Raw genomic sequence first — 26713 nt, 5'->3', positions numbered from 1 at the left:
TTGAAGTGGTTTTGTGGCTGCGCCTGCGGATGGCTGGTGACCCCGCTCGGCCCACTGAGCAGCCGAAGCAAGCTGATGGGTCCATTAGACCGCTTAGACTGCTTATTCCTCTCCCTCCATCTCTGACTGACACTGTAAATCTGAACCAATTTCAGACTCTAATCACCATTACAAACCTCTTCCACTGTCCATTTGTTACTCTGCAATTCGAATGCACTGCCCAGATTGGTCCAGAAATACTCGTTTTAGGAGCTCCCTCCCCATTTTCCCTGGTTAAATGGTTCATGACTGGTCTCCTCTTCCTGCTGGTAGAGAAGAGAGAAGCTCTGGAGGAGGAGGAACCACTACCCATACATACCCAGTAAAAACAAAAGGCCTTGAAAAATTCCAAAAAGATAAATTGGAACTAAAAAAAAAGATAAATAAATGAATAAACACACATTATTAAAAAAGATAAGTGTTAAATTCAGGGAGATGACAGACAGGGCTCAAGGCCACCCTGACGGCAGTGGCAGAAGGGTGTTCCTTGAATAACAATCACAGTTACACCTCCAAAACATTTCCTCATCCACTAGCCATTTTTACCCAGCTTTTATCTGTTCACTCAACCGCACGGCGCTAGCGAAGCGACTGGAGGATATTATTTCCCTGTTGGCCCCAGTCATATAACTCTGCTTAATATGCAGTCTATAATTTAAGAAACTTTAATAATAACCCCGAATATTTTTTGCTTCTTTATTTTCCTCGAACCTCTCTTTAATCTAACCTTCAACTTTGTTCAACTTTGAGTAAGTGACTCTGAACGTTTACACATAACAGGTAAGAACACTCAAGTGGTCTGTATTATTTACACACTTAAAGACGCACTCCAGGATCTTAAGCGCAGCAAATTCGTAACATACAGTACGAATTGGATTCGTAACGTGTCATACGAAATGGATGACTTAGTACACAATTTGATGTCGTAGTACACAAAAAAACGGGGACCACTTTTGGCTCATGAGCACCACTTTCAAAACGACTGGCTGAAATTATACAAAGGTTTGAGATTGCATCTTTAAATCATAGTAGTTCAATCTAAGAGCTTCCATTGTAAAGCGCTGAGTTAGCCCGTCAGTCTGCAGATCTAATTATTGCTGCTCCTCATATCCTCTAAGTGCGGTGGAAACACATTTTAATTGATATTGAGATGTTTATGCCCTCAGAAAGTAATTAAGATTTTCAATTAATCCTTTTTAATTTCTGGACATATTGGCTCGGTGTCCTTGAGCGTCCAGCGATTAATTCCCCAAACCTCCACCAAATTAAAGAACTTCAATTACTCTTCATTGAATCATGGCCCTGTAAGTGACCCCATCCAAGGCTGCATCAACAAATGGAAGCAGATACAAACTCAATTCAATCAAATCAAGGTGGCACGATCCCCCTCATCCAGTGGGGTCAGTGATGCTTATGCGGAGGCCTTTTTAAGATCCTTGTACATACAGCTGCACAGGTGCTGTAAAACCTGGGAATGCTGCTTATTGCTTGTGAGGGTGTGAAGAGGTTGGTGAGTATTAAAACCAGAGGCTCTTAAGTGATCAATACTGTAGTTCTGGAAGAATCAATTAAAACAGCCCACTCACAAAGTTATTCTGGCTCCTCTGGGACAGAAGTAATGCATGCACTGACCTCTTCAACTCTCACCATTTCTTCATTTGCTTGTTTGGTTAATACATTCAAATGTGCCCATACAGAACATTGCACTGTAACAGCGTCCATTCAGCTCCTTATCAATCAGCATAGAAATATGTGCCGTGGTGCTACACAGCTCGCCCTCAGAGGTGTGTATAAAAGGTGGACATGTCCTCGCCTTTATATGAGAAAATAATCCATCCTCTACAGTATTTCTTTTTCCTTTGGAATTACATCTCCCCAAAACCCAAATGTGTACATGCAATATGACAACACGTTGACTGTCCAAACCTCTGTCGCCATGCCGAGAATAAATAACAATTCCTCCTTGCTGCCCTTGCACTGGCTGTTTTGCTCACACATAGAATCACCTGCCCGTTTAGGCAACAAAAAGCCTGCTTGGGGATTATGGTGACATAATCTCAGCAGTGGCCTGTAGAGTAGGGGCTGAATGGGGTCTGAACCCTCTATGCCAAGCTGAGATAACATTTGTCACTGGGGCTCCTGGGCTCCCCATTCATAGATTAGTGGGCCGCGGCCTTTCAGAATGTGAAATGGCTTTGGCACTGCCACATGTTTATTTAAAAAAACCCAGGCCTCCAAGGACAGGAGGAAGCATCTTGTCTCTTTCTTGAGAGCGCCATTGCCTGCCCTCATCCAGTTCAGCCGCGTCCTTTGTGGAGGCCATCTTTAAGAGGGGTTTGGGGATCACTATGGCTGCTACCAAGACCAGAGATTTCACCTCGTTGTTTCATGGCTCTTTTAAAAATACCTATTTATGTTATTCATGCTACCTTTGGCCACTCAGCTTTGCGAGTTTGAAAAGCACAATATTGAAAACTAGGAGTAAACACAACATACTCTATGGGTTTCCTCTTGTTAGACTTTTCCCCTTTACCTAAAGATTGAAAAATGATACCATCATTTGAAAGATTATTATTCCAATTCTGTTACCAGACCAAATCATCTTATCCTACCCACTTCATACATAGACCAGACAGCCCAGACTTGGAAAAAAGCCACATACAGTTGCTTAGTGGTGAAATTAGCCAGCATGACATAGCAGATGATTGGGGACTCACTAGGTCTACTTCTTCATTGACTCTGTATCGTCCTCCCCATAAACAGCCACAGTGGTTTTGCATCATCTGGCCTCCCTGCTAGAGAAGCTTTAATCAGACAGCATGCCCCATAGTTCTGATTTAAAGAGAATTTTTGCATCACAAAAGGCCAAGACGTGTAAATGAGATGTGACATTTTATTTGTGCAGAGCCGTGCCCTAAATAAATAAATATCCGCCCATGACAGACAGATTGAGGCTGCTGGGAGAATCTCTCTACACATTGCACTCCCTGGTTAACTGTCACACCATTAAATTGTCTTGCTCTTCGACACATCGCCTTCCGATTGGTTAGCAGATGTAAAGTGAGGAAACACTTGCCAAACAGTTTCCGAAAGGCATGGAATTGATATTGTGAATCATATGTGACACAGTGACTTCTCTGCCCTGTAATTGATCTGCATTTAGGCTACAAGGCCTGTGAACACTGGGCAGGACTCATCATGAAGCACTAGACTAGAGCTACCCTATGTTCCCAGACAGGAAGTCTGTTTGAGCAGTTTATTCGTACTTCTTACTGGGACTGATTGGATCTTCAATTTTACCTGTGGTGTAGGCAGCTATATACCTCAGTGGGTCAGAAGATATCTGGCTCTAAGTGGGACCTTAGTTATTGCTCTTTCACGTGGTGGATCTATCCGTTCACTCTAATTAAATTGAGTTTTTTAATCAGGCTCTTTTAATCCGGAGTCTTGTGTGTTGGGATTTTGAAAGGGAATACTCCTGATTCACAGAAACATCCTTATCTCACTCTCCTTAACTATTGAAATAAAACTTGCAAATTAGGTTCGTGCACTTAAGCACCTTACAATGAGATCCCTGAGCCTTGTGCTCTGGGGTAGAGTGAGTTCAAAGTAGTTCAGAATGAGAGTTTTAAATGTTTAAAGCTTCTCATCAACAATAGCTGCAAATGATTTGTTCAACTGAAATGAAAAGAAATTGTCGTCACAGCTTGAACTGATGTACTTTAAAAAGGAAAGATGTTCATGATCCAAATCGCTGACAATCCCTTTCAAAGAGCAAGTAATGGCTGCATTTAAAATCAAATAAAAGTTTGTACATACAGTAAGGACACCGTAATGAAAGTGGTATGATTGTGACAAATAATAAAACATTCCATTTATATGCCTGTGTACTCTCCTCTCACTACAACCCTTCCTGGCAAATTGAGGAAAACATCCCAAGACAAATCTCCAGGAGATAGGTGAAATGACCAATACTCCCCCTTCCTAAAATAAATGGGTTATATCTTTTAGACCTGGGTGACCACTCTAACCTATCCCAGGGTAAGCCTACAATTTTAGATACAGTAAAGCATCCACCACTTCCTCCACTGTATTAGCTCTCTTCTGGGGGAATTCATGCAGTTTGGACTTTAAGATCCAGATCAGAGCCAGGGTTGATAAGGCTTGTTCTAGCTGGGTATCCAGAGATAGGGGTCTTACCTATGAGTCATTTTCAGCATGATCGCCCTTATCTGTGCTGAGCTGGGCTCTCCCCTGGCCACTCGGGCCCTCTGTTTAACTCAGGCCCTCGCCCCGCCTCGCCTCGCGCTGCTCCACCACCAAACACAAAAGCACTCACAGCCAAAGATGCTTGTTTGTCAGGGATTATAGCTTTTTTCCTGCCTCTGTAGCATCATCCCTATTTGGCCACAACAGTGGTATAATTCAGCTCTAGTGCCATCACTCTCTGTCATCAGCATAGGCCACTGACCAAGTTTTATTAGCTCACTTGAACCTGAGCAAACCAGGTTGAGTAAACATTGGAGCACTCAACCATCACAGAGAGAAAACGAGAGAGTGTAAATGTATTTGAGGTCAAATGAAATGCGTGGAACAAAAGTGTACTAAATATAAGCATATAAAGTAATGGAGGGAAAAGTTGAAAATACAATTGCTGGGAAGAGATCATAGCCATGAAAGAGTTCTGTTGCTAGGATGGAATGAAAAGGAACAATGAATATATTTTAAGCAATTACCTCATTAGATTGAGAGCTGAGTTCCATAATTTATCAGGCTGACGACGATACAAGTAATCCACAACGTAGAAACTAAAGAGCTGATCTCATAATGGATATTTTAATCATGTCCCTCGAAAATAGGGAAGAGCCTATTAACTTCCAATTTCAATTTATGAATAAAAAAAATGAATTTGCACCTCACTGAAATTATCAAGGCATCCCACAAGATGTTGTGCTGGATTAAATCGATACTATAAAATAAATTAAACCAGAAACAATCCGAAAGCTATGGATATTACATTTAAAATGTAATCTATGTCTTATTATAATCCATTTTCTAACCATACTTTTTTTTCTTAAAAATTAAAAAAAACTAAAATTTCGTGACCAAGTATATTGCTATGGTTAAGAATTAAAACATGTATAAGTACTTGTGAAAGCAGTTCTGAAATGGGAAGTACATTTCTTAAAGGATTTCCATCAATATTTCAGAGAGGTGTTGGAAACCTGATAAGGTTAATAGTCTAGAGAGTTGTTTCTATGGTAACAATACAAGTTTATCCAGTATATTTACATCTTCACCTTGAGGGAGCAGGCATAAGTGTAGGACTTCAGTCCCCTAAAGGAATATCACTGGAAGATAATCACCCGCCTCTGACACAAGCATCTCTCAGACCACTGTCTCTCTGACACTCAGGAATACTCTCCACAAGACTAATTGCCAACATTAACACCACAATGTGCATCCATTGAGACATGATTGAAAATGTCTTCCCCACTTTATTAACCTATATAGCAAAGAGATACATTGTTATACTGTTTTTTGTTTCAGGGTCTCATGTTTCAGAGTCTCATCTTTCAGTGTGAAGGAGGGATCTCATCTTAAGGCTTGATTTGGATAATGGAGAACACCAATTCTGCTTGCCTGATTCCATCTATTTGGATTGATGCACATTACGGCTCAAATAGCTTAAATTAGTGAGTAAATGGCAGCCTAGTGAGTCCAACCTGTAGTAAACAAACAGCAGCGGGATGGGAATGGGCTGTGCTAAACCCCACAGCATCACACTCCAGGGGGTTTCAGTAGGGACTTCTCCATAGTGACAGCCAGTGTAGCAGCATCAGGAAATGTCCCCACTGAAATCTATCCAGGTTACAATATTTCACAGCATGCGATAAAGACAAATATGAACCCTAGAGCTGAACCTTCTGTAAGAAAAAGGACTATTTTGTTTTCTTCACTACTGATGACTATTGGACCTGATACACCTACCATAGCTTCTAAAAGTTTCATTTTCTGAAAACTCAAAAACAGGACAAGGCCTTAGAGGGTGTTTAGGTGTGTGTCTGTCGTCAAGAAGGAGAAGGAAATAGCGAGTAAAAAGAGGGGGTAGGGAAGGATCGGGGTCATTCTGACGGGTGCTGAATTGTGTTTTGAATGGAATGATCTCATCTCTAAAAGGCTACTGTGGATTTTTCCACTTTATTGAGAGAATAGCCATATTATCATCCTATTCTCCTCGTGAAGTCAAAGTCATATCCGATGATGATTGGGTTTGGGAGACGTTCTGATGGAAAAGTGGAGCCCATTGCATCCCCGTCTCCATCACACATTGCATTGGCATACGCGGCTCACTGCTCCCCAGTTTTGGCCAAAATTGAAGAGCTTACACAGAGGAAAATAAATAGATGGTTGAATAGCAATGGCCTGTGCCACTGAACCTTTTATCAGTGGGAATCTAACAACCCTGCTGTTTTAGAATTTCAGTTTAGCTTCCGATTAGGGTATGTCCCGGCATTTTATTCCCTACATCTCTATGCTTCATAGCTTTCAAACACTTCTGGGTAACTGCCTATTATCCAACAGTTCCACTCCACTGACCCTGCCAATAAAACTTTTCATATCCTTATAAATGAACTCGATTGCAGCGTTCTAAACATTTACACTGCGCTAACAGATCATCTTCACACCTTGGAATTGGCTAAATTCCCTTTTCCTGATGAATATATAGGAGGAGATTAGATATATGATAGCTTTTCAGATTGCTGCACCCGGAGAAATTAGTTTAGTGAGCGTTTACAGAGGCTAAATTGGAACCATTAAATAGCGGATTGAATTGATGGCACATTCATTGTCTCTCCATCGGTATCACTGTAAAATCAATTAGCCGTCACTTTTCCATTCTCAATAAAGTATGATTGTCAGCCACGGATGGATACAGAAGACCCTGACAGCCACTCAGGGACGGAACACCATGTGAAAACAAATGTGTGTGCAGTGCGGAGGATGGTAAACGTGACCTGTAATTGTGTGGAGAAGTGCAATTGTCTTCATCAAAAGCCCAATGTGCATGGTAAGGGCTATTAGTTTAAGATTCTACCGTGGCAAACTGATAAGGAGCTAGTGAAATTCTTCAAATATTGCTTCAATGCACGGTGAGCAAAATAAAAATGTGATATTTATTCAATCTTTATTATTCAAACAGAAATATTTGGGGGTATTGTAATATACACGCTACCACTTAAAGCCATAATGGACAACCCTCACTTCTGGGTTAAACTGACATGTCTACTGTAGCATCAGATTTACCTACAGCCAGATCACAAAACACAAATGATTAAGGTACTATTCAATAGAAAGGCCTGAATCTTCTTTAGTAGTGCCTTGCAAAGACCAAAAAAATGGGGACCCGGACTCGAACGGACCCGAGGACAACTGGACCTAGATCCGACACGTACCCTAACGGGTCCGGGTTTAAACCAGACCTGATTGGACCTGAGTGGCGTTTAAAAAAATAAATATCTGCCAATTTGCTCTTCTGGATAAGGAATAGGTCTTTATATATTGGCTAGGCCTTCTATAAGTCAATAAATTCACCTTATTAGCGTAAAATAAATATGCTACAGGCTATACAGAGCCATGGTCAGGTCCATTCAGGTCTACTCATGTCAGCTGTAGTTACACAGACCCTAGACCCGATGACAATCGAACATGACCCGATCCGTGACAAGTTAGAATTTCAGACCTGAACCCGATCGGGCCAGGGTCGGGTCTCAGTTATAAGGGGTCTACCCGGACCCGTGATGACCTCTCCTGTATGGCAATGGTCAAATATATGGCAATGGTCAAATATATGGCAATGGACAGATCTGTGCAGCATGGCTACAGTGCTTTTATTTCTATAGCTTAATCTTTCTGCTACTTATTGATTTGGTATGACAAAACAAAAGATATTAAACACTATGTCCATCATCCTCAGACCAACTAACAATAACAAACCACAGATAAAGCAGGACCATCACACATTATACACTGTTGTTCCTTGTTTCTTCTTTATTGTGTGGAGGGGTATCATCTGCCGCTTAATAACGTCAAACAATCTGTTTGCGGAATATATTCAGAGCCAGTCAGCTGTTCAGTTTGGGTTGCAAATAAAACAGCATTATGCCTGTCAATTTGCCAGAGGCGTTGCTAAGTGTCCTCTGAGATCAAGACTTTCATCAAATTTTGCTTCCTAATGAAATCAAAAAGGGGGCCCCGATATCCCTTTCTCTCAGCAATGAATCCTGCTATCTTCACATTGAATGAGCTTCTGCCCCCAACAGCTGAAATCCTTCCCTCCTTATTTGCATGACATAGAGACGTGCCCAAGAATACCAGTGGCTGCAGCATCGCATACGGTATGCTATGAAATCCTAAACGATTCAATGAAATGATGCCAAATTCTAAATGTGACCAGTTTGTTGATTTGATGGAACAACATAAATATTTTTTCTCTACTCTCCAGCAATAAACTAAGCCTGGAGGAAGACAGTGTTGCTAATATCAAGTTCTGGCTGGATGAGTAGGTTGCTAATTGATGTGTTATTATTTTGTTTGCAGTAACACTTGCCAAGTTAATCAGTGACAAGTGTTCCAAATCATTAAACCTAATACCCTCCATTATTAGACCTCTAATACGCAAGAGGTATCTTGAGTTAAAGATAAGCATAGAGCTGCTATAGCACTTACAGAACAGGTTTGGGTATTAAACCCATTGTCCTGGGCACACACCTCTAATTTCTATGAACCAAGTGAATGGTTCTTCATCTCTCTCTCTCTTCAGCACAATCAATGCCATGCATTGGTTATCTCCACACAAAGTGAAGGGCTTTGGGTTTCACTGATGAAAGGTGATATGGAAATGCCTTCCATTATTACTGCTGCATGTTATCAACACTTGAGCTTTCACTATATGCATGATATGCATGACACATCGTAGATGCTCACCTCAGAGGTAAATACCTTCATTTCATGAATACAAAATGCCTGCACACAAAAGGCAAGGTAAGAATGCCTTCTATAAATCTGATTCGATGACTATCCTGGGTCCTTAGTGAGAGAATGAAGGGGTCTAAAAGAAAACCTTCAGGTGTCTTTGCGCTCTGTGTTTGGTATACGGGGTGGTGGTTAGACGGTAGTGAAGTGCCAGTGCCTTTTGACTGTTGTCCGCTAGCTGTAGGGGTTCAGGTTTCGTTGTGTGAGATTAACGATGTTTGTGGAAGGTGGGCAGGGTAGCGTTGAGGTCAGAGGATATCCCAGGCAGCGGATCATCCTCAGGCCATCTGAGGAGCCCTTTAATGCTCAGGAAGCTAGGCTGACGGAGGAAGGTGAGAAGGGCCGACAGGGTGTTTTCTCATGATCCTGGCTGACCTGGGGAGGGAAGCTCCATGGCTCCGGGGGAGGGAGGCTGTTAGGCTGTTGGCTTTGGTGCTGGCTCTGAGTAGACAACTGATGTTAAGGAGCAGGTGGGGTGGCGCTCTGTCCACAGGTGCTGCACAGATGCCTCCAGAGCGAGGGAGGGAACAGATCGAGAGAGCACCAGTCACCCAGGGACACTGGGACACTGGGGCAGGAGCGGCTGTACACTGGAGACTCCCTGGTCCTGGTCTTGTCTCAGCCACAGCTCCTCGGCCCCTCACATCTGCTGAACCAGTCTGGTTCTGGGCGAGTAATTACCCACACCACACGGTGCAGGACCATGAAGGATCCTGGGAAAGCACAAATACAATAGGGATGTTTTTTGTTAGTTTACAAAGAATAACTGCAATCTATAATTAGATAACTGATTCAGTGTGATCTTATTCATTTTCATCTTAACCCAAAGTTAGAATGTTTTTGAGGTTGATCATTCTATCAGTAAAACAATCTGCTCTCAGTCATGTCTCACATGTCTCCCCCTTCAAGGGGGCATTTTCAAGGAGGTACAGTCTTTGAAAGCCATCAAGATGAATAAATGGAAATGTATAGGAAATGCTATCCAATTGGTGTCATGATTGCTGTTTGGGAGACTCATAATTACAGATAGAGGAATACAGATAAAATAAGTGAGGCTGGTAATGGGAATCTGTTTGGAGAGGAATGGATTCTAATAACTCATTTTGCCTAATAAACTATAACCGATTTAATCTCCACCTTATCAGGCCAAGATTTCACCACTTTCCTTTTTAATTGGCTATTTTGTAATCCCGAGTCCCAACAGAGTGGATGGTCTGTCTCCCGCTCCTGAGAGTTAGCATGAAATCAGTTTGAAACGCTGTGTCAATCTCATTCTGAAGTGGCCATCTGGCCAGTATACAGGAGCTGGGGATGGCACACTGAACCACGGGGTCTCTGTGAGGCAATCATCAGCAGATTTACACAATGTATTAATGCAAATTTAATAGAGATTTCCTATCGGCCACTTTATTCTTCACTGTGTCCTCAGTGTCAGCCTGACTGGAGCCTCTACTTATACCTATCTCCTAGAGAGAACACACTATCGAGCTTCTACTTATACCTATCTCCTAGAGAGAACACACTATCGAGCTTCTACTTATACCTATCTCCTAGAGAGAACACACTATCGAGCTTCTACTTATACCTATCTCCTAGAGAGAACACACTATCGAGCTTCTACTTATACCTATCTCCTAGAGAGAACACACTATCGAGCTTCTACTTATACCTATCTCCTAGAGAGAACACACTATCGAGCTTCTACTTATACCTATCTCCTAGAGAGAACACACTATCGAGCTTCAGCGGACTGGATCATGTACTGCACATGAGCTGTTTTGGATAAAATGTTGAAAACAGTGACTATAACGATATGCACAGGTTCCATCTGAACATGATAACTGTATACATTTACATAGCTCATATACAAAACTTGATTCTGATTTTGACACTGGGTTATACCAGAAAATATCATGTGTAGGATACATAAGGTAGCATTACATCAAGTTATATGGCTTATGTTTCCTCATACTGTATAAGATATTGAGTTACGTTCCCATGACAGTATTAATATAGAAACAAACTAATAACCACTTTCAATAGGGACGTGATTGCTGTACATTTCTTTCTTGTTTGCTTGTATGAGGTTTCTACAAATATTGCATTTTTAAAGTTGATATGAGTAACTAGTAGTGTTTTTAATCCAAATAAGTTGTGATGTTATCTCATATAATTTCACTCTCTGGTCCAGAGCAGAACAGCAACAATAGTATGTGATGAATTGTTTTTATTTTTGACAATTTTGTAAATATTTTGAAGGCACAGTGATTATATTTGCTCAACTTTGCTTTTGAGACTGGTCTTTCAATGTTATCGGTCACGCTGAATTCCAAAGCAATTAAACGTTTTTGCAGGGCACACAGAAATATTCTCAAATTTGCATTGTCATATCTGCACAAGACAGGAAACAACATGTAAATGCTTGACAGCAGTTCCATGCAAACCTTTGATTTCATTTCAACTTGAATGTTTTTTTAACAAAAGCGAAGAGGTGGCTACAGAAATAGAAAAATGGATATCGGAATGGAAATGTTTCCTTTCTATTTAATTGGACCGGCACGTTTACTTCACTTGAATGGAGAGGCCTGTGCAGAGATAAGTAAAGTGAGCTGTTCCACTGAAACGAGAAATGACTGTTTCCTTTCAGTTCAAAAAGGCTGTGCTTTATGGTATTTAGGCATGATTGGATGCAACAGTGTAAACAAGTCTCTCTTCTGTGTCCTCTGTAAACCCTGTATGTGTCTGGAGACTTAAACGGGCCTGTAGAATTGTACCCATTTCAATTGCTGTGTTTTTAACGTACATATGTCATTCAATATCACATTAAATTGAAAAAAGGTTAAAAAAATAATTAAAAAAACATAAAATACCTGTGCTAATATTTAGAGCTGTGAGATGATTCTGGCAATATGAGACACAATCACCCAGGAGATTCTGTGTAAGTAAGTCAATATGGCATGAATCAAGATAGAGGACATTTTAAATGATCCACAGTTACAATCGTACCACCATCATGAGGTGAGTTAAGAGCAAATATTTTTGATCCTATATAGCTTCAGAATAATGGGAAAAGCCCCTACATTATTGCCAGTTGTTCCTGGAAGCTATAGAGTGTGACATTAATCCTGACTGTCTGTAGAACTGAAGCAATAAAAACCACTAGCGGTGCTCCACATTTCTCTGTGGCGATGCTTTAGAAAAATATAGATCTGCAGACAAACAAAGATATCCAGCCTTGATTGTTTCAGTTAATTTTCCTGGTCTCTCTCTGTTCCCCTTGTCGTACATGAGAGAGACATTACACCCATGGCAAGATATGACCTCATTTGCTGAGGAGAAGAAATTTAATTAACAAGGCAAACAATGTCTGCGACTATGCCTCAGCAGCAGAGCCTCCAGCAGATAGCTGCTACCGTTCAGTGCTACCCAAACTGGTTCCAGCAGATAGCTGCTACCTTTCAGTGCTACCCAAACTGGTTCCAGCAGATAGCTTCTGCCTTTCAGTGCTACCCAAACTGGTTCCAGCAGATAGCTTCTACCTTTCAGTGCTACCCAAACTGGTTCCAGCAGATAGCTTCTACCTTTCAGTGCTACCCAAACTGGTTCCAGCAGATAGCTGCTACCTTTCAGTGCTACCCAAACTGGTTCCAGCAGATAGCTTCTACCTTTCAGTGCTACCCAAACTGGTTGCAACAGATAGCTGCTACCTTTCAGTGCTACCCAAACTGGTTCCAGTAGATAGCTGCTGCCTTTCAGTGCTACCCAAACTGGTTCCAGCAGATAGCTGCTACCTTTCAGTGCTACCCAAACTGGTTGCAACAGATAGCTGCTACCTTTCAGTGGTACCCAAACTGGTTCCAGCAGATAGCTGCTGCCTTTCAGTGCTACCCAAACTGGTTCCAGCAGATAGCTGCTACCTTTCAGTGCTACCCAAACTGGTTCCAGCAGATAGCTGCTACCTTTCAGTGCTACCCAAACTGGTTCCAGCAGATAGCTGCTGCCTTTCAGTGCTACCCAAACTGGTTCCAACAGATAGCTGCTACCTTTCAGTGCTACCCAAACTGGTTCCAGCAGATAGCTGCTGCCTTTCAGTGCTACCCAAACTGGTTCCAGCAGATAGCTGCTACCTTTCAGTGCTACCCAAACTGGTTCCAGCAGATAGCTGCTGCCTTTCAGTGCTACCCAAACTGGTTCCAACAGATAGCTGCTACCTTTCAGTGCTGCCCAAACTGGTTCCAGCAGAGCTTGCCAGACAGATTTGAAAAACCACACTGTTGTTGTTAAATCACTGCACTTTGTGGCTTTAAATCAATAAGTCACCTAAGATCACAGAGAAAATATACACATCGTAACAATTGCACACCAAACAGCATAGATAATACCATGCTCATGAAAACAAGATGTGTGGAGTTTGTTAAACAGATGCCAGCTGAGCTGACAATATGCTCCTGGTCCTCAGCTGTATGAAAAAGCCTAGGTCCCTATGGGCCCTGGCATTATCAAACCAGTTAGGCACTTTGTATTACACTAGAGCACCTTTGAAAGGAAAGGCACTGATGTGCTAATGTATAAACACGACATGGAATTCCATGTTAGACCTACTAAAATCAGGATTGTAAACTTGAATGCAAATTTATAGAAGTACACCTACAATCACAGATGTTTGTTACCTAATAATGTTTGTGCCATGGCTGTGCTGCTACCATGTTGTGCTTCTACCATGTTGTTTTTCCACCATGTTGTGTTGTTGTCATGTTGATTTTCTACCATGTTGTGTTGTCATGTGTTGCTGCCATGTTGTGTTGTTGTCTTAGGTCTCTCTTTATGTAGTGTTGTGGTGTCTCTCTTGTCATGATGTGTGTTTTGTGGTGCATTTCTTTTATCCCCGTCCCCGCAGGAGGCCTTTTGAATCTTGATAGGCCATCACTGTAAATAAGAATTTGTTCTTAATTGAATTGTCAAGTTAAATAAAGGTTAAATAAATAAATAACAAATGTAGAGGTATAAAACATCCATAATATAAAGTGTAACAGGAGGCAGCCTTGCCCTATGCCTCGTAATGACTTACACACCATTGTTTTACCTCTGTAGGGAGTGAGGGACTTCAGATCTAAGCTACATGAAACCATGAGATACCCGTGACAGAATGTCCACTACGTTTCCCAAAGATATTCACATTATCCATTTAATGCATCCTTTGAGACAATCAAATCTCTCACTTCTGGTCTAAAACAACTGGTTTAATGACAAAGCCGAAAATAACATCCATAACTCCACACCGCTTGGCTGTTATCTAATTTATCTCTCTAGTCTGCTGAGGTGATTTGACACCCTACTATAGAACAGGACAGGGCTATTGGCTGAAAATAAAAGCCACGAATGGACTGTCTTTATTGTCTCCTCAAATGGTCAAGAATGTCATCTTGACTTGTAAGTTCCTTTCATAATGTACAAACAGCTTTCCCGCTCCCTTCCAGGGAGAACAATGGCTTGAGAGGACAACCAGAAATAGAACCAATGCCCCATTACCCATGAAGCGCATTCATGATAATGATGGACACCATTACTCGCTTCTCTTCTTTGTCTACTGTGCCGTTCCCAACACTTCTGTACTGTACGGAGGGACTAGCAGCATCTCTACATCCAACATCTCACTAGATGTGAACTTCTCATCGTCAATTATATGAAGCACAAACAGCAGATCATGCAGTGAGAGTCACACCAGAGAGTTGTTATATTTGTTGTTTTTCCCCCCGTCCAGATTATTCAGTATGGGAGCATATAATTGGTTTTCTGTGATATTAAATTCGTAGCTAAAGAGAGCTGCATCAAAAGCAGAAAGCAGAGCAAAACAATTTTAAGCCTAATTTGGTAGGAGACATGACTGGCCCAGTGGCAGCGCGCAACACAGCCAATTACGATAAGGATTAAGCGTGCGCAATCAAAAGATAGAACAAGATAATGTGCAGAGATACATTTGGAACACAAGCAATTAATTGAAGAAGCATGACACCCTGGCTGCTAAAGATGAACAAGGAGATGAAGTTTTAACACTTCATCATTATTAATGACAAAGACGACTGATTTGTCCCCATCTCACAGCAAAAAGGCTGCCGTATGTTTTGGAGAAGCCAGACGGTGCTGTCAGGAAGTCTTCGCTGGGCTGCATGGCGTTCTGTGGCTGCTGTCTGTCTATTACTCATGTGCCTAGTGAACCCAGGAGGCAGAAAATGGCTGAGTTCACGAGGTGATAAATGAGTGCTCTGCCATGTCGTGTCAAAATCGGACACCGATTGTTAACACCGAACTTCTCACAGGACAGCCACAATGATGCACTCCTCTTATAGGAAATCCATTTACTTGAAGCTATGGAATCATGATTAATAACGTCCTTCAGTTTTGTAAACATACAGATAGAACCATATTTACTTTTTACCCCACTGGGTAGGTACAATTCCTCTAAAGCCCAGATGCTGTTTGTAAAGAGGGATGGGGTGGAACGAATCAGAATGCTCATGCTGACTATTCTCACCAATCTGTCCTAGCAAAGGTGAGAGCAGCTCTGTGTCTGAGATGACAATGATTGGACAATAGGTCACCCTCTCACTGTATATAATATATAGGGAAGACACTAATTTAATAAGCTGGGCTGCTAACCGTCCAACTGTTAGGAGAGATGAGGAGATGAATCAGTAGGAGGATGACTGCTGAGGGAGAGGAGCGTGTCATTCTAGCTGTTGAGTAATGACTGCTGCTCTCTCTTGATCGTCTGAACCACCCTTCTCTGCTGCACCAACTCGGCCCCAATTAAAACCACAAGTGGTCACTGGGTTATTTCTCCAGAGAAGAGCTGAAATGAAGCTGTACGTTTCATCCGTGTATCCTGGTTGGAAAGTCAACTTGACAGAACGCAGGGGCACTTGATAAACAGGCTATCTAGGGCACACACTGTATTGCAGGCCTCTCAGGGGGCGTTGTCAAAACCCCAGACATTACAGAGAAACCCGAAGCAAATTATCCTGACATGGATGAAACAATAGCAAATTGGACAAATGATATAATTTGAGTCCTATAGTCCCCAGCAGAGCCCTGGCTGTTCCCAACACTCCCAGGGAATTGGAAATAAGAATAGTGTTTGTAGTAAAGGTCAGGTGAGAGAGTGGCTCTCAGCATGGCTCCCTTACTGAAAAGGAAATAGGATTCCCTGAGAAACATCCCAGACACCCAATGTATTCATTATGGTGTTGCTGTTTTGTAATACACTTTCTATTAAAGGCACCCTGTTTCCATTATTCAAGAGTCTCTTTCTCAAAATAAGAGCAGGTTTGATGGACTCGTTGAGGTATCACTGACAACCGTGAATCAGCCACGTCTGATTTTCTACACACTATAAATCACGGGGCTAGTGTTGCTCTGCCACAAAGTGCTGTCGTTCACCGGTTATAACTCCACTGTTAGACGACGGCTGCAAATGAACCCAGATCAGCAGAGAGACCAAAAACGACAAACGTCTATTTGTGACCTGATTCTTCAGCTGAAATAAATTAAGACCGATGAACAACCTTTTCTTTTGTCTTCAATGAAAGACTCCCTTGGGTTTTTGATGGAATACAAGAGATAAACCATGAGGGGATAGATTGAATTAAATTGAAACTTCTCGATGACTTCTACCCTTTTCAATGTTTGAACCTACTTCTGTGCCTTGATTTCACTTGTCTTAAAAATCAATTTGTTTTTATGTCAGGGAACAAAGGTGTTTCAACAAGTTCAAGAAGACAAAGGTCACTGGGACTGAAGTTCTGAATGTTTGGCTATGTCTGTCTCCCATGGCAAGAGAAGGTTTTGGAGGTAATCTTAGTCTAGACTGTGTGTGCTCGTTGCAGCAGGAGGGAGTCATACCAACTACCCTACTGACACTGGAAACCTTCCGCCCCTCATAAGGTCAATATAGCTCCTGCCAATGAGGAGAACTGTGGAACTAAGCAACCAGAAACAATGTGATGTTTTGTCTTAGTTTATGTTACTCTCATAAGGAGGCTGGTCAGCCTCAATGGAGGTGAAAACCCATTTAATGCAGTTCCCGGACCTCATCCACCAATAAGGATGGACATTACATGGCCAAGATCACTGGGAGGAAGTCAGTAGACTCTGGGAGCAATGACAAGAACTGGCTTTCTTTTGGTCACATCTACCTGCCTCTTTGCAGGGTCATTGCATAGCCATTTAGAAAACAACCCGTTTACTGATAAAAGACAGCAAACCACAAAGAAACTTGAAAAGTCTCAGGTTAAATCTCACAAGGAGCAATTATAATATTTTGTCAATCTCTGTTATCATGAATTACTCTACATGACCAAAAGTATGTGGACACCTGCCGAACACCCACCAAACATCTCATTCCAAAATCATGGGTGTTAATATGGAGTTGGTCCCCCCTTTGCTGCTATAACAGCCTCCACTCTTCTGGCTCGCAGTCGGCATTCCAATTCATCCCAAAGGTGTTTGAGGAGGTTGAGGTCAGGCCTCTGTGCAGGCCAGTCAAGTTCTTCCACACACCGATCTTGACAAACCATTTCTCTTTGGGCATTGTCATGCTGAAACAGGTAAGGGCTTTCCCCAAACTGTTGCCAGAAAGCTGGAAGCACAAAATCGTCTAGAATGTCATTGCATGCTGTAGCATTAAGATTTCCCTTCACTGGAACTAAGGGGCCTAGCCCGAACCATGAAAAACAACCCCAGACAATTATTCCTCCTCCACCAAACTTTACAGTTGGCACTATGCATTGGGGCAGGTAGCGTTATCCTGGCATCTGCCAAACCCAGATTCGTCCGTCGGACTGCCAGATGGTGAAGCGTGATTCATCATTTCCACTGCTCCGGAGTCCAATGGCGACGAGCTTTACACCACTCCAGCCGACGCTTGGCATTGCACATGGTGATCTTAGGCCTGTGTGCGGCTGCTCGGCCATGGAAACCCATTCCATGAAGCTCCCGACGAACAGTTATTGTGCTGACGTTGATTCCAGAGGCAGTTTGGAACTCGGTAGTGAGTGTTGCAACCGAGGGCCAACAATTTTTACACTCCTCAGCACTTAGCGGTCCCGTTCTGGGAGCTTGTGTGGCCTACCACTTGCTCCTAGACGTTTTCACTTCCCAATAACAGCACTTACAGTTGACCGAGGCAACTCTAGCAGGACAGAAATTGACAAACTGACTTGTTGGAAAGATGGCACTCTATGACGGTGCCATTTTGAAAGTCACTGAGCTCTTCAGTAAGGCCATTCTACTGCCAATGTTCTGTCTATGGAGATTGCATGGCTGTGTGCTCGATTTTATACACCTGTCAGCAACGGGTGTGGTTGAAATAGCCAAATCCACTAATTTGAAGGGGTGTCCACATACTTTTGTATATATAGTGTATGTTTCATTAAGTATGTATGATGCTTTCGTAAACATGACACCTGTTCAGACCACTTATTACAGTTTATGACAATGGCGTCATATATCATCACTTTGTAAGCTCCTTTTGCCATGCACAGTCACAATTACATATGACTGTTCATACAGATAGAATATTTAATGATAGCATTAGTATAGGCTTAGCATGGATCTTTCAAATATATTGTTAGCCATTTCTCTAACCCCATGCTAAAGAGTCAAGTACTGTACTCAATTCACCACACCTTTTCCCTTGATTTGATCAGGCCCTCAGCGAAACAAGTAGGTTACCGGATAGAGGCACAGGAGAGCAGAAAAACACAGGGAAATGAGACCTTTAGCATTAACATGCATTTTCATCCCAGTTCTTGAGATGGTCTGAAGCCGATTGATTAATGGAGACAGGGCTTGGCGAGCCATAACAGGCCGTCTGCTCCGGTTAAGTGGTGCTTAGATTGTTTTATATCGGCTGTGATTAGAGGATGAAGCCCGAGAGTTTGATCATTTAGAATTCTCAACCCCCCCCCCCCCCTTCCGATCCAACCTGCCCTGACAACTTCAATCAGACATGGGATACCTGTGCCAGTGGACGCCTGTCAAAACCATGGAGTTGTATGAAGCGTAAAGAGAAGACAGGGGCAAAATAAACTACTTCATAAACCATAACCCTATGTTATATCTTCATTCAGCATATGACTACAGTTTTGATCAACTTTACAGCACAAATGATTTACTCAATAGCAGAAGATCAGAGGCTATGCAAAGATTGTTGTAATTTCATAAAACCTCAAACTCTCTGGGGAGACGGCATTATTATCGACATCATCAAAAACAATCACGGCTGCATAAATTACTGCCTGTCTACATCCCATTGTCCCTTGCTTCTTCGTCACTTGCACAGATAACACACTATTACCATCACAAAGGACACAGCATAATAGAGCCGCCCAGCTGGCGGAAGACTGACACAGTAATGAGTGTGACAAGCCGCAGTCAGTTGTCTGCTACAAGAAAACGTCTCATCCCATTCAAATGGTGTGTGTGCCCAGTCAAACTAGAACACAGAGAGAGCATGTAGGCCTGTATTATGACGCCAGACGCGGCCATGGGGGACACATTTGATCCATTTCAGAAGCACCTGCCACTGTCCTCAGATAATCATCGATACTTAACCTTCTCATTCAGCAGCCTGCTGGTGTAGAGCTGCTGAGGTCTGTGGCCACCTCTGAAAAATAACATGAGTGCCCCCCTGTCAAACCCCCCTGCCCCTCAGATGCACTTCCCTCTCCCATAAGTGAAATAGGTGACAGTTACATTATCATCACAGTCTGTTAGCTCATACGGTATCCTGTATCTGAACTTCATCGTACGTCTACTTTCCCTCAGCTTTTCACTGTGTGAGTTGAGACACTCTAGAAAATCCCTGGCAGCTCATATATCAAGGGAGCTTCTCACAGCACCGCTCCTCTTCCCTTTTCAATGCACCGGGTAAGTATTTTAATTAGTTGGCTAATTGTCTAAGTAATTGGTAGACAACTTAGCTCAAAGAGTAATCAATCTCTACAGGGCTGTGTTCTATCACATCAAAGGATCTGTAATTAACACTGCTAACCGTGGGATGGTCTTTGACTGAGCTCGATAGCATGGGGGTGTACGATCACAGATAACACTAGGCTGAGCTGGGGAGATGGATCTGAGAGGCCTCCAATGAGCATCGAGAGGGGTTAGCATTATAGACACAACAAGCCCACTCCAGGCTTTAACCAAAACACACATTAGAGAAAGAAACTAGTCTCATTGTCTAACACATTTCCCATGATGCAATAGTTGCATTCAGTAGACAAAGGTAACGGTCACTACATTTGGTGGGCTTTCATACTTTGGGATTTGTATGGTTTAATAATTCAGAATTATAATTATTTTTGTGTTGATATGAGTGAAATGCAGAGGCATAATCATAGCACTCACTCATGCTGACTTAATTACTTAAAGCACTTAGTTTCTCAGTAAGGCCATTGGTTAAAGCCATGAATTGGCTTTAAATTGTAAATCTAGTCACACAACATTGACTGTTTTGATGGTTGATTTGTTTTCTGCAATTGTCACACCACAACTAATCTCAAGGGAATTCAAACAATGAAAGTATGATCTCAAAACCTGCCAAGGAATTGAGGGCAAAACGACCCTAAATTTCATCAAAAAATCTATTTCACACTCTCTCCACTTGATTGTGACAGCAAAATGGCAATTCATTCTTTCCCATCTAATTAATATTTCCAAAGGAATAAACATTTTGATATAGGCAGTATCAATTTCAGTTTGCTGTGACGCTCTACCCCAGCAGTAAGCAATTATACATTTGGGATGAAAAAGACTAATCATGCCATTTTTAATTTCCCCATTGTAGAAAACAAGATGTATAATGAACAATTATACAAACAGTCAATTTCAATCCTGTGCAGAAGACTTAATTAAAATGACAAATGAAAAATGGGCTGCTTACAGTATAGAAGTTTACTTATCAATTTCCAAATGGGGAAATGCTTTATCTTCACGCAAGTTAATGAAAAGTGACCTGAATAACAATAAAGACCATTGTATTCACAAATAAAGTAAGACGAATAAGAAGCCCAGGTATGCTGCACTGAATGGCACGAGGATATGACACAAGTTGGCTTCTTCATTGAGATTAGTTACTGGGTCCTTTTCAGCAAGGCATTACAGTTCAGAATGATTTAGCTCTAACATCTCATCTCATCTATATACAGGCTTTATTCAGTGTGAACGAATGGGAGTCAAGTGTCATAGAGGCCCAAACGTCTAATTATGATGAAGTGTCCAGAGCAGGCAAAGGGAGAACATGTGATTCCCTCAAGTCACCCCCTCCCCCTGGCGCCCTGCAGCAAGGGCCAGTCCACAGAGTCAGTGGCACTGACAGATTGACAAATAAGGTTAATAAGTACTTTCCACTTCTCCTAAAGGCTAATCAAATATTAATCCTTGAGGTGTGGTCAGCAGAAAAAAAGAACAAACAATTGATAGGAAAGAATTGATTGAATTGATTCTCTCCGCTCGCAATGTTAGAAGCCATTCAAATTCCTTTCGCATCTGGGGGGCGTTGAACAGTCTAGCGAAAGGCCTTCTCCCTTTATCAGAGGGACCACTAACTAAACACAGCCTAAACAATAACATGCTTGATAAACCATTTAGTAATGTATTTATTTATTCATTTCCCTTTACTGCATTACTGTAATATTACAATTATTCTATTACTTTCTATCATTAGCAGTGAGTGTTTATTGGTGATTGAGTTATTGATGGATCAGCGTAGCCTATAATCTCAGGTTCTAGGAATGATGTCTGATTCTGGGTCCTTTCTGTTTTATGACTCATCAGGGTACCCAACAAGCCAACTAGGCTAACATTGGACCAATGGAGGGCATATGAAATTAAACAATTACAGTATGTTTCACAAAACATGAAGGACACCTGGCAGAAGGTCCAGTGACATCTAAAACAGAGCACTGACAGAAAAATAAAGCATTGGCAGTAAATTGGTGTTGCTATAGGATTCTTTTTTTCTCCCCCACATAGCTCTCACTAATCACAAGCCCCAGGACATCTCAAGTCCTAACCTAGTGGACCATGTGAGCAGAGCCACACACACGTACTGATAGGACAAAATTGGATCCAGTGAGAATGCAAAGAAGCTTATCAGCTACCACTTCCAGGCAGTGCTCTCTCCTAGAGCATATGTCAACATCATTTATTAGATGTGGCCAGGGACTAAATTATGTATGATCACAAAACGAAAGGAGAGAAAAAAAAGATTCTCTCCCGGTAGGTGGGTAGAATAATATTTGAAAAGAATATTAAATTATTAATAATTAGCCCTTGAGGGAGAATATTTGTTAACATTATCTGGTAAGTAATTTGTAATGCTACAAGTCCATAATTAATCGTATGGGATGCTTTGAATCATAATATATATAATGTATGCATATTTTTTGCCATTTAGCAGACACTTTTATCCAAAGCGACTTACAGTCATGTGCGCATACATTTTACGTATGGGTGGTCCCGGGAATCAAACATACTACCTTGGCATTACAAGTGCCATGCTCTGCCAACTGAGCTAAAAATGACCACAAATGACCATATAGGTACTATAGACTATATACAGTACTAGAATTACTGAGGTCCATACAATAATTACTATCATTTGAATACGTATCCCTTTGGTACTGTATACGACATAGCATTTGAACGTCCAACTCATTTTAAATGTGTATTGGCCCAACAGCAAGTTAATCATGTGTTTGGAAATCTAGATAGAGTTTACCACTTCATATCTAATTTCTTTTTTTTTCTCAGGATTTATGGATGGAATTGGAAACCAGTTTGTCAGTGTATTTCCATCAGTCCACCCTAACATACATTAAATACGTACTAAGTAGATATATTGCCAGATGAGCAGTTCCTCAACCAAAATACACTTCAGAGGTACTGTGTAATTGACTCTCCATCTAACAGTATGGAACAAATCCCACTAGCTCAGGGAGTCTACAAATTGCATTAAAAATACTAAATTGGCCCAGGATTGGATAGAAGCTCATGTTCCTCTTTATCCCATTAAACATGAAACAGTTTAATCTGCAAAACCTGCTGACACACTGGGAAATACTCAAACATGTGTGTTTGTTAAAAACATCAAGCCAAAAGTGTTCCCTCTGAAAAATATACAGCAACTGCAACTAGCAATAGCCTACAACAACGGAAGCCCATGGGTTATTACCTCCATAAAAAAACGATAGAATCATAATCATATGATTATATCCTCATCAGTAGCAGCATATAAAATGCAGCTGTGTAGAGTCAGATGATGAATTATGGTTGACAGTAAAGATCACGTTTCAGCATTCCATAAACTCACAGTGTAATGTCAAAAGCGAGACAAAGACTCAAACTGTCAAATCATCCGAGTTTCTCTGTCAGTGGCTTACCCGATTTGAACATGTTCCGCTCCTTTTGATTACATGTAAACAGGTTTTGACATGGGTCTGGTTAAATGTGTACGACATGCTGAAAAAAGGGAAGGGAAATGCCTGTGCAAAACCGAACCTGTCAACACACAGTACCTGCTTTAAATCTCTTCCCCATTTCAAGCAATCTGTGGGAACCAGGCCTGTGGAGCCTAATCCTGTTTCCATCCTCACCCCCCTCCTCTGTATCACACTTTCAATTCCACTTCCCCGTTCCTTTGTGTGATTTTCATTTGATCTTGCTTTTAAAATTCAAAATCTATTCAAGCTTTTTTTAGTTGAGTTTCATGCTGCAGCCGTGAAGCCTTATTTATGTTCTAGATTTGGAATAGCAAATCAAGTGTGTATGATTTAAGGGCGAATGCGAGTGCGAAATTCCCTGGCATCACCTTTTATGATACTGTAGGTTTAAAATGTTAACAAGGGTGTTTTAGCAGGCTGATTTGTGCAGTATCAGCCTGTCGTTGGCTGTGTGCAGTCGTCTCAAGCCTCTGTGCTTGTGACATACAACAATCAGGAGAAACTCACTCTTTGAACAGGCATTCCATCACTATCTCAGGTGAGGTGCATACCATAGGAGTAGAATGGTAATGCTAATTCTATGGTCTAGACACAACACTGTACTTGCAACACAGACACCTGACTACACACAGCACCAATCAGATGAAAGGATATGACTGTCACAGGAAGTGATCGAATACCATTATTTTAAAACGCCTTTTTATGTCTCCCCTCTCTGTAAAGTAGACCAATCAAGTATACTCCAAAGATTCCTAAAGATTCCAGGGCTTACATGAGAGGGGTCTAGGAAGATCAAGTCAGCAAATGCGAAGAAAACATATTCAGAGACAATAGATGACCCATTGCATGTCCAAACAACAGTACAGTGTGAACACCTGTTTTTCACCAAAATGTGTGAAAAAAGGAATAGGACTAGAAAACACATGTGATACATCATTTGCTTGGATGAGGCATCAGTGTAGAACTGTAAGCTGAGCACAGAGATGAAACGGAATAACCTTTTCTTTGTCATTTCAAATTGTGTTTTAAAATGTCAGCATGTATTACATTGTACAACAACAGTGCCTTGCAAAGCGAGAACTGTACAGTATGTAAAACACTAGGAATTCTCTGACAAAGCCACACAATACATAACCAAGAGCTGCAATGTCTATATTCTCCAGTATTAATGGCTTTCGTCTAATACCATATGGTGCTGTTCTGAGATTGAGACAGCATGGAAATACTGTATCTACAAACCTACTGCAAATGACTTAGCTACATAATAAATAGGCATCCCTTTGTAAATATCAGTGTACTGTACTGACAGACAAAGACAGTGAGACAGACACACACACTCACACACACATACAGACACTCACTCCACTATGAATATTATATTGAGAAAAACTTTTGAACTATTGAATACAGAAATGTAGAAACAAAAAATGCAATATTGCTCCTCAAATGACTATTTCTCATAATTCTCATCTGAAAACTAATTCCAAAGAGCAACAAATCCGGCAGTCATGTCACATCATGAACTGATTCATGGGTATTAACATTCAGAAAGGATGCAGTGGGTTGTTTTTTAAATGTCATGGTGAAATAAACAACGGAATAAATATCTTATGAAATTTGTTTTGGCACTGTGCATCAGAATATCAGATTTAGCTATGTGAACCTCCGCTCAATCCTCATATACGTCCTCTCTGCAGCTACATTTGTTTTGAGACTGATAAAGTTATTACGAAAATACAGCATAGCTACCTATCACCAATATATGGCCACACTTGATACTCTGCCAGGGATCAGGTGAGATATATAAACATAATAAACCCTACTGCTTCCTCTGATTATCTGACACAAGGTGCTGGCAGCTCTTCACTGTTGACATTGCTATTGATATTGACACTGGAAGTGATAGCAATGACATAGACTTACTCTCTTCTGCGTTAGTGTGCTGCTTTAAGGCACTTATCATCAACATTTCAATAGGTAGAAGGAACGACCTGTCATGGCCGACACAGATCACATTTCAGAGCTGTTTTGTCGGTCGTTTCAGTTGTTTGTGACCAGGCCATACTGCTGGAACTGCTGAAACAACATTAGCTACAAACACACTATCAGTAGTAAAGCACCACTGTAAAAATAATAAGCATTAAAACAAGTACTAAATCTAATGGACGTAGGGTCACTGGGTCAGTATGTCTATGTGGTGGTCATACCATTGACATTGTGAAAGAGAGTTGAGTTCTTTTTAGAACCATTATTAGGGCACCCGTAGTAGAATAACTCGGCCGTTGTTTACCATAAAATGACAGCGGAGGTTAATAATAAAATGCTATGTTGCATTAAAATCAGGCAGAGAAAAATTTGCTTGCACCTTTTACTCTAATGGATTTCTGGTATTCTCTGAAAAGTACACACTTCTGTGTAGAGGCAGAGGTATTTCCATGAATACAAGGCAATAATTAGAGCACAAGGTCACAGGCTATGAATTCATAATTCAAATGATTTGCCTAAGTAGAATATTACAATGAATGTGGGAAAAATACACTAGAAACAGAGAATTTTGGTAAGCATTTAAAATATACTGTTTACATGTCTGTATGGAATTAATGTAGGGTGTTGATTTTATCTTTAAGTGGCCTATATGGCTTTTGTCATGCTCCCTACAAAAGTATAGCAGAGATTTGAACTATTTATTTCATACTCATTGTGTGTCTGGTCTAGTCTTTAGTCTATAGACTAGAGCAACAAAATAATATGAAAATGTTCTACCTCTAAGTGGATAATGGATATGGTATTGAGCTTTCCCATGACATTTAGAGGTTAATTTGTGCTGGTTTCATGGTTGCTTATTGATGGCCGGCCCGGAAATTTCCATTCATCACGCTTTTTATTGACAGAAATGATTAATATACCGTCAAATCAAGCAGGATGGTAAGTCTGAAGTGGTGTTGTGCCATAAACACAGTGCTGAGACTACTTTTTCACGTCAAATTGCACATACTATTATAGTAAGGCCAAGTATCAACTTCATTCGCAGCTCTTTGAACTCACCAGCTCTCAGTAACTCAATCACATGACCTGTAGGAATAAAACAAGTTCAACATAACCCCCGCGTATAGCTATGTCAAGGTCAACAACATCTG

This window comes from Salmo salar, chromosome ssa03, assembly GCF_905237065.1.
Source record: "Salmo salar chromosome ssa03, Ssal_v3.1, whole genome shotgun sequence".
In the NCBI taxonomy this organism is placed as follows: domain Eukaryota; kingdom Metazoa; phylum Chordata; class Actinopteri; order Salmoniformes; family Salmonidae; genus Salmo; species Salmo salar.
Note: the sequence above shows the minus strand (reverse complement) of the source record.